This window comes from Lytechinus variegatus, chromosome 17 (genome assembly GCF_018143015.1).
Source record: "Lytechinus variegatus isolate NC3 chromosome 17, Lvar_3.0, whole genome shotgun sequence".
Taxonomy (NCBI): Eukaryota; Metazoa; Echinodermata; class Echinoidea; order Temnopleuroida; family Toxopneustidae; genus Lytechinus; species Lytechinus variegatus.
Window position 1 is genome coordinate 3,789,612 of NC_054756.1, and position 11,379 is coordinate 3,800,990.

Consider the following 11,379-nt stretch of genomic DNA (forward strand, 5'->3'; position numbering starts at 1 on the left):
AGGGAATGTGTTTACATCTAAATTGTTTTGCGTTACGATTGAAAAAGTAGGAGTTTTTACAAATTGAAATAAAAGAACAATATTTTGAAGCTTACGCGGCAATAAATGGGGGGAGGGGGATAACTGACGTCACGAAACTGCACAAGCGTAAGACCTAACCTATATTTTTATATAGTCCCTGGATTGGCCTGGGTTCCATTTTGATAATGCCATTAGTCTCCTACAGCTTGCATAATAAACATAAATTCTCGCTATCCTTCGCAACATTTAAACTACAATATTAAACTTCTTACCTCTCACCCCATACCAATCGATGTCATAAACCGTGGCGTTGCCATGGATAGAGACAAGTTTAAAACCTATTCAACAAACAATTTCAAAGCACTTAGAAGTCATGCTCACGTATACAATGCCCACTGTATGATAATAATGGAGAAAAGGGACCTCTCTTTTATTTGAACACTTAAACCTACCTGTCAAAATTACACAATACGTCAATCCAAACTATCAAAACTTTGTTTAGATGAGATGGTGTTGAATGCGTCTCATGCTTATTTATTCCCCTTGGCACAATATTGATCTTGACACGTGACATGTTTGTTTATAGATGTTCAATCTCTTTTCATCCTCAAATTGACAATAATAGCCGAAGAATGACAGGGTAGCTCAGGCAACCGTCATAGAGAGTTGAAAAGGTTTGTTGTTGAATCTTCGCGCCTTTTTCGATAGAAGAGAAACGCCCATGTGATTTGGCGCCTCCGTAGTCAAGAGACAAGGACGATGTCAGAGATATGAGAAATAGTCTGTACGCGCAGACGCTAGATTGATAGATTGATCTTCGAGTTTCATATCAAGAGACAGTATATATGTATATATATATATATATAATAAGAACATGGGGCTCAAATAGCAGTGTATCCAGATCATGGCATTGAGTGTTCAATAAAATTTATCCATATTTCAATCTTCAATCATAAAACAAGTTTTGATGGTCGCAGTTCAGAGCGTGCACACGAGACCATCATAACCATCGTAATATAATTATAATATTGTCAAACCTCCATCTCTACAGATTTTAAGTATTTCACACGATGCGTTTTAGGCAAGGTCTATTTATTTTCTATGTTCACGTGTTAATATTTTATCATTACTAATTACGTTGTGAGCCGAGGACTTGTATTCATTTATTTACTTATTTATTTTTATTATTATACTCTTTAAAGTGAGCAAACTTATATGACATATAGGGCAACATTCAAAGAAAAAGTAGCGAACGAGGAACAGCTTTTGTTCTTTGTAAAATTAATTTGTGATACATTAATTCAAGAAGTTATATCACACTTAATCCTCTTCCGTTTCATTTAATGATCAGGATCATGCCCGATATTTCCCCCATCTGAATCACCACTAAGACGTGTGCTTTTAAAAAATAAAAAGTCAACTTGCCATATAGATTTCTTTCCCATGAGCACACCTTCAACAGACTCACCTTCAGACGGTCTTCAAACCTGTGAATTGCCACCAATATTTTCGTCTATTTATCGGTGGGTTTTGTCGCCATTCATCGCATAAGGTATGTGGGTTGTCAGTCATTTCATTCCGAATGGGGTACCGGGGCAGGGGGGGGGATGTTGACTTCGCTGATGGATGGTGGAGGAAAGATAGTGGGGTGGTCCGTGCGTGTTTGTGTGTGTGTGCGCGGGGGGTCAATTTCTGTTTAATATCATTCTGAAATGAACGCTTTGCGAATGAGAAAATGCAGTGTTGTATCTGCATTTTTCCAGATGGATTTTCCCACATAGCTCTTGATACTGGTCAGTATTCCTAGGGTCAGATTGAGGATGGACCGATGATAATGAACAAAAATGAAATGGTGGGAGGGGGATCTGGGTATCCGTCTCACTTCCTGGATCCGCACCTAGCCCGATCCCCCCCTACCCCCCCCCCCCATGTCAACATCGTCACTTATGCTCAATGCCTATCTCCATTATCGTTCATCTTTCAGAGATAGTCCCCTCCTTCGGAGGTCTGAGGCCCGTTTCATAAAATGTCAAATTTGCAATAACAGTGTCAAGTTACTGAAATTATCAATTTGATTGGCTGTTATAGAAATTGTGCATTTCTTTTTAAACAAGTGTTTATGCAACGGTACCCTTATCATAATCTGCACTCACTAGCTCTGCCATTCATGAGCATTGCGCGCATTTCGGGGTAAATGAACTGTTTCGTCACAGAAATAAAACGAGCTATTGCGCGTTGATAGACTTGCACGACTTGCATGAATTATTCAGCGCGTTACATTGCGTCACAATATAGGCGTCATGGAAATTATGAACACATTCTTTATACTCGTTTTCCCGTGTAGTAAACATAAACAACGTTAAACTGGAGTTGATACGCCGTCAATTAGAACTCTTGGATATAAAGGAATTATATTTGTGGATATGTTTTGATTTAATATTTAATTCGGAGGAATTCATTGAAGGTAGGACAGTAACTGTTGTCTATCTAGGCACATTCATGAAGGCAGGTCGGTTCAAATGCTTTTAACATGTTTAATAAGCGAGCGAAGCGTCTGAACTGATTCTGAGGTTGTTTTTCTTTTGTATTTTTAATTGAAATTTAATCATTATCCAGTGTACATAGTAGAATTTTATGCGATTTCGACGTTAAATTCCTGGACACCTCCAACCCTACCACGGTGTATATACGGCCATGTCGCTACCACAATTTCCTTCAACAACTCCACCGAATTATTACCAATCACTAGATCACCACCCTCAATTTACCCTCATCTACCACCATCATCAACCCCACCCAATCTCCCACCAGCCAATTACCCCCCCCCCCCCCTCCAGTAAAGGTCTTGAGACCCGGATGGTTTCGACGTTGACTTTGAACTTTTCACCCAATTATTCATCACCACTTGTTTACTTCTCCAATATTTCGACCCATCACTTCGGCGACCTGCTAAACACATCCACAGCCGATATTCCACAAATTTATTTGTCAATCTCAATTATTCTCCGACAATCTTTGATGGTGTTTTCATCAACGTGCACGGCGTGGGTTAGCAATTACCATTTCGTATTCGAACAGAGCTCCAATTATTTTTTTTCACCGATGGAAGATGAAAACTGTCCCGAGATCTTTGGAGATATACATTTTGGCTTACCCACTTTGCTGTGCTTTGGTGCAGGTAGTCTGTGATCACAGTCAGTTCCATTATAAGTTTCATGCAATTTATTGAATGGAAAAATCGTTGAGTTTTCGTCAGGGAAATACTATCAGTTCCATGTTTGAAATATTTCACATATTACTTTGTGCGGTTACATTTTTGATTATCTTTTGTGTAGTTGGATCGTGAATAGATTTGTTTTGAATAACGTGAACGAGAGGTCTGTTAATAGCTCTATGTTTAAGCTTAGTCGGTATACGCTTACACGAAAATAATACTCTAAAAAAATCACTGCTTGACGCAAGCGCACATTGGTAGTTACTAATGCTCATATCACAATTGCTCATTCAAATTGGGAGGGGGGGGGGGGGGGGGGTGGGGAGAAATATCTAAAAAAATACTGTGAAACAGTAAATCAAGTTAATCTGTCGTTAACATACGATTTCGTCCAGCTTCTATCGAATGTTGTCATAGCAACATGAACGATACAAATCTTTGCATTTCTCGAAGGAAGGGGGTGGGGGCTGTAAACATAGACTAGGTATGGCCTAGTCGTGAACTCGGCCTGTCAGATTCGGCCAAAATCGCCATCAGTAAGAAGGCCATATACGACTCGTGTTTAAGGTGTTTCGTGCAATTAGTCTTGGTTGATTAGCCACTCGTTTATGGACTTTCTACCCATATATAGTCTATGAAACCTAACCCACACGATGCAATCACAGGAGAAAAAAAAACGTTTTTAACTCTTGTAAAACGTACAAGGCACCCTTTTTCTCAAAGCATATTGATTTGGTCATGTTCAAGTAAACACAATAGTGTACATTATGATCATGCCATCATGATGATATAGGCCTACATGTAGCATGGATATGAAATATGATGATTCTGCATATTAAAAGTATATTACAAAAAATAAGGTTTGCTCATACTAGACTAGGCTTGTTCATATAAATATGTTTCCAAACATTCAGAGTGCTGCTTCACACTCAATAACCCATTTATTTTGAAACCATCATAATACGTCAAGGTCATTAAACATAATAACCAATTAAAAACAAACAGTAAGTATGTGGTGAAGATATATCAGAAATTGGTTTCATATTCCCACACTGCCCTTCAATAAAATTGTACCGCCCCCCCCCCCCCACCACGGAGCTCTTTTCTTTCTCTTAGATAAATTTTAGTGAATTTTGATAATAAATATGAATTCGAATTTACTATTTTTTGTAAATTGTATGCATTTCTTTTCTATGACTTTCCTTGGTATGTCTGATTTGTGTGAATTGATGAGAAAGGAAGAGAAAGAAGGGGGGGGGGGGCAGACAAAAGTTTAGGTTTGGGTAGGGGAGCTACGGGGTGATAGCAAGGTTGTACGGAATTGTGTTTCTAGTACTATACACAAAATGTCGAAAACGTAAGAAAACGAGGGAGCAATGTGAATGAGCTCATTTTGAGGTTTAAAGGTGATTTGGTGGGCCCTTTTTCACATTATACTTATTACAAAAATGAATGTGCAATATTAAGGCATACTCTCCCGATGCCTAAGGCCACTAGACAACTCTGATGAAACCGACCTTTGTTGCCATGGTGATCCATCCAGAGAGAATACTCAACTGAGATAACACGAGGATAACAATATCTTTGGTAAACAAGAAATTTATACTAAGTTTATTCCCCGCTGACTAAAAATCAAACGCGAGTAAATCGGATAATCAACCAAAAAGAAAAAAGTTCGAAACCCAATCCTTTAGTATAGCATGAAATAAATTTCAATCAAGAAGCAACTGTATCAAATTTAGCGTTTAGCCATTTCTATGACCTAATGTAAGAGTAGAAAGACAATGATACATTCAATTGCCTAACATTTTTTTTTTATATCTAAATGTGTGTGCCGAACTCTGTGATTGGGTTCGCCTAACTCTAAACCGTCGCGCCAATCGTCCTCCCCTGGCAAACCGCAACGATTTAGGGGGTATCATTCCATCGCAGGCAAGTCAGTAGGGTGCCTATACAATATATTTATATGGGTTCAAAATGGAAAGACGACAGACTTTTTGGCTATCTGATATATGTGTCAAGTCTGGTTCAAATGTAATGGATTTTCTCGTTCTTTCACTTTTATTTTTTTTAAGTTTTGGAAATGCGTGTGTGAATGAGTTAGGATGATGAATTATGACATGGGGCAATACACGGAGTGGTTGTAAAGGGTAATCGACAGCAAATTTCGACCACCCCCTGTCCCTCCCCCTTCCGTAGCCCCCCTCCAATATATATATATATATATATACATAATTATTATTATTAATCCATTCCCCGCAATCGTGTTATTGATGAAAACACAGGACCTCATAATGGAATACGAAGATGAGCATGCGATATCGTAGTATAATTTAGATCATTTGTATTATACGATGATAAAAACTTGCCAACATATATGTTACTTTTTATAACATTCTTCTTCGAATGGGATGCCATTAAATTAACCCCAGATTAGCATTTAAAAAAGGTAGACAGACATATAGCACGGAAGATAGTTGTATTGAGTAGCGGTAACCACACGTCTACAGGAAACCTTAGAAAACACCTAGGTGCTCGCCAGGTTGTCGAGACACACATTGATAGAGCAATCGGATTTGAAGTGGTGTTTGGAAGCTAAAACACCTTGGTATGACTCACTGAGATATTAATAACCTACACATCTTAACACGTTGACTGCCGAATTTTATGATTCTCATAGACTTTGTACAGGATTCACGTGGTTCAAGTAAGCAATGAGTTAATGTTACAGTCGCAGCATCGTATAGCCGACCCGAGACCGATTTAGCTATTTAGATAACTCGTAAGATCTTGACTAAAAGGCAAAATTGAGAGCATTGCAATAATTCTAGCCAGAGAGAAATTGCGCATAAGTTACTTGAGGTGATACATTCTTCTAAAATCACTATCGGTGGGTGATATTCGTATCATTCACAAATCATTAGACTTCAGTCCACAGAAGATGGAACAACTTGCTTCATCGGATCGGATTGACTGTGGTGAGACTCTGGGGGTCGAGATGATTACCCCCTTTATACCAGGCTGGAGTCGTCTACACGATTGCACCATGGACCTATCTCGTAATAGGTCCATGATTGCACCATGGACTCTACTAGGTCCATGATTGGACTATAGACTCGATTCCTGCTGACGAGATGGGATAAATCTCTTCATCATGTTCATCTAAAAAAAAGAAAGCTAAAAACGCATCTATCAACTCACCAAAATCAGATATTTGTCGGCAACACACCACCATCATCACAATCATTACCAACATCATCCCCACCAATATCAGCAGCAGCAGCATCCCTATCATCATCTTCGAGTCCATCAGAATTACCATAATCACCTTCGTCAACATGATCAGCATCACCATAAACATTATCTTCTCCATGCATCCCTGGCCCCCTCTCCCCCCTACTCTATCCCTCATTTTTTCTCTCTCTATTTTATATATTTTTATTTTTGTTTGTCTGTTTTTCCTCTACTTTTCTTGTTTTCCTTCTTTTTATTGTTTATATCACACTATTATTCCTGTTACCTCAATCGGCCAACACACGTCTGGCGCATCACATGTAGGCCTATCCATGAACGTCTTTCTTGCATGTCCAGGTTCAGTGTATATCACCTGATAAAGTACAAGCAAGCAATAAATAAACAATAAAATCCCTCCAAATGTATCTTCTCTAAAGGTCGCTTCGCCAGCACACCAGAGAAGGAATTGTTTGTCTCATTATCGTTCTGACATTTTCAAGCAATGTTATCCTAGGTCAATGTACAATATTTGCCATCGTTGATTTCCTGGGTTTACATCTCTTTCCATCCACGCAGGCGTGTGCAGTGGTCGGTCGCATGGAATGATGTTCTGCTCTGATTATTTAGCAGAATTCATTAGTTTACTTCATATATTTTTCATTGTGTGAAATAAAAATATATTCTTGCACCATGGACCTACTGCTTGCACCAAATCACCATACGGCAAACCCATAGATATATATATCATAATAACTATATCATAGATGGCTATTCTGACAACAATGTACAGCCAAAATGGAGACCACTGGGGTTTAGATAGGGAACTAAATTAATACCTAGTATTGTCAATTACATTGATAATCGACTATTTCTAACCAAACATGTCAAAGGTATAGACAAGAGTCACATCATGATTCGGTCTCTATACCAACCAAGATGTGCCATTCGATCGATTTCTTTGGTGGGGCTGAGTCCCAGGTTACTTTCGATTATTTGCAGGGGCTTTCGAACAGGGCGGAGGGGAGGGGGGGGGGTGGGTGTCGGGTCAGTTGCAGATACGAGTTCGGTGCAAGGGTCTCTCTCTCAAATACCTTCACCAACCCCACACCACCACCACCACTACCACTTTTAAACCAGCTAACCCAGTCTGGCTTTTTGACCCAATCTACGGGGGTACAGTCCCTTGTCAAGAGGTCACATCGGTTTACCCTTCTCCTGAACTATTGTGAAAACAATCTTCCAATCCATTCTTTCTGTATTTTTTAACAACAAAATCCCTCTAAAAGGGAGAGAGAGACCTGGGAGTTTAAATGCCCTGATATATTACTCGATTCAGAATCGAGAGATGAGGAGTCGATCCCTCTCTATCCAATTCCCAACCACTCTCCATTTCTCTTAACAGATAAATGACTATACTGATACAAACTTCTCGAAATTAAGAAATCTGCATTTTTCAAACAAATTGTATCTCCCCCCCCCCTCACTCTGATCATAGAGCAAGTCACAGTCACACTACGGAAACCGATTCCAGTCCGATCAAATATATTACGTTATTACCAATGACATACCATCGGTCGGTTTGGAATCGGTTTAGTTGGTGTGACTGACCCCGTCATATAGATTTGGTATTGAAAGCACTCGGGACTCTCAAATGCAATGGAATCGATACAAATGGGGTGATTTTGAAATTGAAAAGGTTGCTTATGAACCCAGAAGTTAAGTATTTAGGAGGGATTTCAGAGGTCATGTAATGCGATATTCCCGAGCAGATTTGTGGAAAGGGAATGCAAGAATTTGGGGAAGAGAGGGAGGGAGAGAGAGTAGCAAGAGAGGAAAGCAAGGTTGGAATAACATATTCAATGAATAGGTTTATTTTACTCCAATCAACCCTTTCATTTTTTTCCTCCTTTACTGATTAAAGAAATCGAACTCTCATTCCGGACACCCCGGGGTCGCAGGGAGTTTTGAGGTTGTCGACTTTTTATTTCAAACCAGCTGATTTCAGGCGGTCTGGGCATTGTGGGAGGGGTTGTTATGGCTGGTAGGGATAGAGGAGGGGTCCAAGGAGGGGTGTGACTAGACAGGGGGTGGGGGCATCAAAGCACCGCGATCATAAGGTTTGTCGATGTTGTATACGGTTTTAAAAGTTAAATAAGATAACGTAAATTAATTGTATGATCATCCCTAACCTGCGAGAGATTCTTCTCCAGTGTGGATCATTATGACGTAAGTGAATAGAACTGCATTGGAAATGAAGGTAGAGGGCCGACTTTCATTATTTTACCCCCCCCCCACTCAATCTAAATCAAAATTGTTCTACATTTGTTTTATCAAGAATAATCTACTTTCCTATTTCTTCTGCATCAATCACAATAATCAACATAATAGAGACATGAATGATATGCAGGTATTCAGTGATTTTTCGTATTATGTTCACGGTCTGCGGTATTCACTAACTTTATGCCCCTGTCAGCATACCCCCACCGTGCGCACCAACCCCCCCCCCCCTCACCCCTCCTCGGCAATCTACAACCTCTCCCTGAACTCGACGAAATTCCATTTATGTCGAATTATAAACCTCCACTCCGACTGCAAACCTTACCATGTAAAGTACAAAATCTTATACCACAGTTGTCACTTCTCTTTCAGTCACCCATTTAATGTCCCGATCCACCCTTATCATGGATTCTAGTTCAATCTCTCCCCTCCTCCCTTCGAATCCATTACATTCGTATCACCTGTGTCTGGAGACGTCAAGGGGTCACACAAGGTCAACCCACTCGTGCGATTTTACGGCTGGGGCTGAGCTCATGCCCATGACATTACATCATTAATCTAGTTTTGGTAACCACCATGAGCGCGAGATGCGTCTCAATGCATCCCGTAACCATGGAAACGTTCGTTGAGTAGCAGACGACAGATCTTATCACGGGGAAGGGACGTTTTTCTTTGAAGGGAAAGACTTGTCACTTCTCACCGTGTTCTTCCGAACAAAGCTATAGGGTCTACACTGTAAAAAATATTGGGTAATATTTTTACCACCACGATGGTGATTATAAATTATGTTCAACCAATTTGGGGCAGTATTTTGCCCAATGCGGGAAGTATATTGTCCACTAAGGTTAAAAAAATAAGCAGCAATTACTTTAGAATGTGCAAAATTTTCATCACACTCGATAAATAAAAATTCCCGAAAGAAATGCTTAATGTTGGTTGAACACATAATTTCCCTCATAGAGCACTTTTACCCAATGTCTTCTTAGAGTGTAGGCTACAATGTTCACCTTAGCAGCATTACATCCATTTACATCTTCAATTTCTCATGCTTCGCTTGCGCTGGAAGACCGATCATACATCGACAACTCGATATTTAAAAAAAATCTGTAATTCAGTATAGCTTGTAGGCCCAATGCCACGCGATCGAAGTTATTAGATTATTTCCAATGATATTAAATGCCAATCGTTCGTCAGTTTATGTCCCAGCTAGCCAGAACTTTAACATTTGACAAGCTTGAGTCAAAATTAGCGCCGGTCTTGACGTTGGCCACAGTGTTTGTCGCAGTTTCCTTTGCTTATGTCCATCGCACTCATGAGATCGAAATCTTAAAACCCCCTTTTTTGCCTATTTCCATTATCATTATTTCATCTTACGCATGGTCCTATAGGCCTAAAGATTAAATTTTCTATCTTTCTTTTCTTTGTAACTGAAGATTAAGAATTTAACTTTGTTGAATTACTATTTAGAACAATATGAAACTTAATTGTTATATCTCGGCAGTCTCTTACATTCTTCTCTTTCTTTCCTTTCTTCCTTATTCTTATATTTATTTTTTTGTTTGCTTGGATGCAAAACAAGTTTAAAGTTGCTTCAACCAGTCAAGCTTTTAGCTTATGTTGTAACACCTTTGTATGCTCATTATTTACTTGTGTTTCGTACATATCTATATATTTTCTGTGTATTCTTTTACATTGCAAATTATGAACATGCATGAATAAATGAATAAATAAATAAATAAATTCTCTACAAATGAGGAATGCAAATTGCATCGTTTTCCCTGCATCCCATGTGATCCGCGTGGTTTAGTCATAAAAAGGTCAGGCCGGGTCGTATGATGTAATACCCCAATAATGTCATCCTAAATTTGATATCCTAATGCAATAAAAATTTTGATTCGATAACGTGCACTTTCGCTACTCACTTACAAAATAAAAATACTGGAATGTTTGGTGTCTAATGAGTCTCGTCCTGGACCTGATCAGGGAAAAGTTTCTGCTCCAAATATTCGCCACTTCCCGGAAGTATTTATGTTCAGTCCACGGTCGGGGTTGATTTTTTTTCTCGATGAGTTTTCCATTTGTCTTTCAGAATCGCTGTCGTGAGGGCATCCTTCGAGAAGAGAGTGCAGTCCCTTTTTTAGCCGGATCACATTTGTCAATCTAGCTTAGACTTGACGATTGAATTGGAGTGAAAAGTCGCAAGTTTGCCGCCAAAAAGCGAGGCCAGAAATATTGGTGGGGAGAACGCCATAACGAGGTGAAATAAAGTGTAATAGCCCAACCAATAAAAATATGTCTCGTCTCTTTGGCGTATACTAAAAAATATGAAAACTTGGCCAATGTACGTAGGATGAGGTATTCTGAAGCAGGAGTGACGTCAGCGCTGGACAGGGGGCGACCACCCCTCTGTGATATTTTTTCCATTAATTATTATGATTTTGTAATGTTACGTTGCTCCTTTTTGGATTTGTAAATTAATTTTGGAAATGAATATTATCGTGTTGTTGTTGCTGTTGTTGTTGTTGGTATTTGGGATGGTGAAAATGGTTGAAATGGTGATGATGATACCATGTGTTGCTATGGGAGAATATAACCTCGGCGATAGTACTTAGTTGTAACAACGGTAGTGGCTC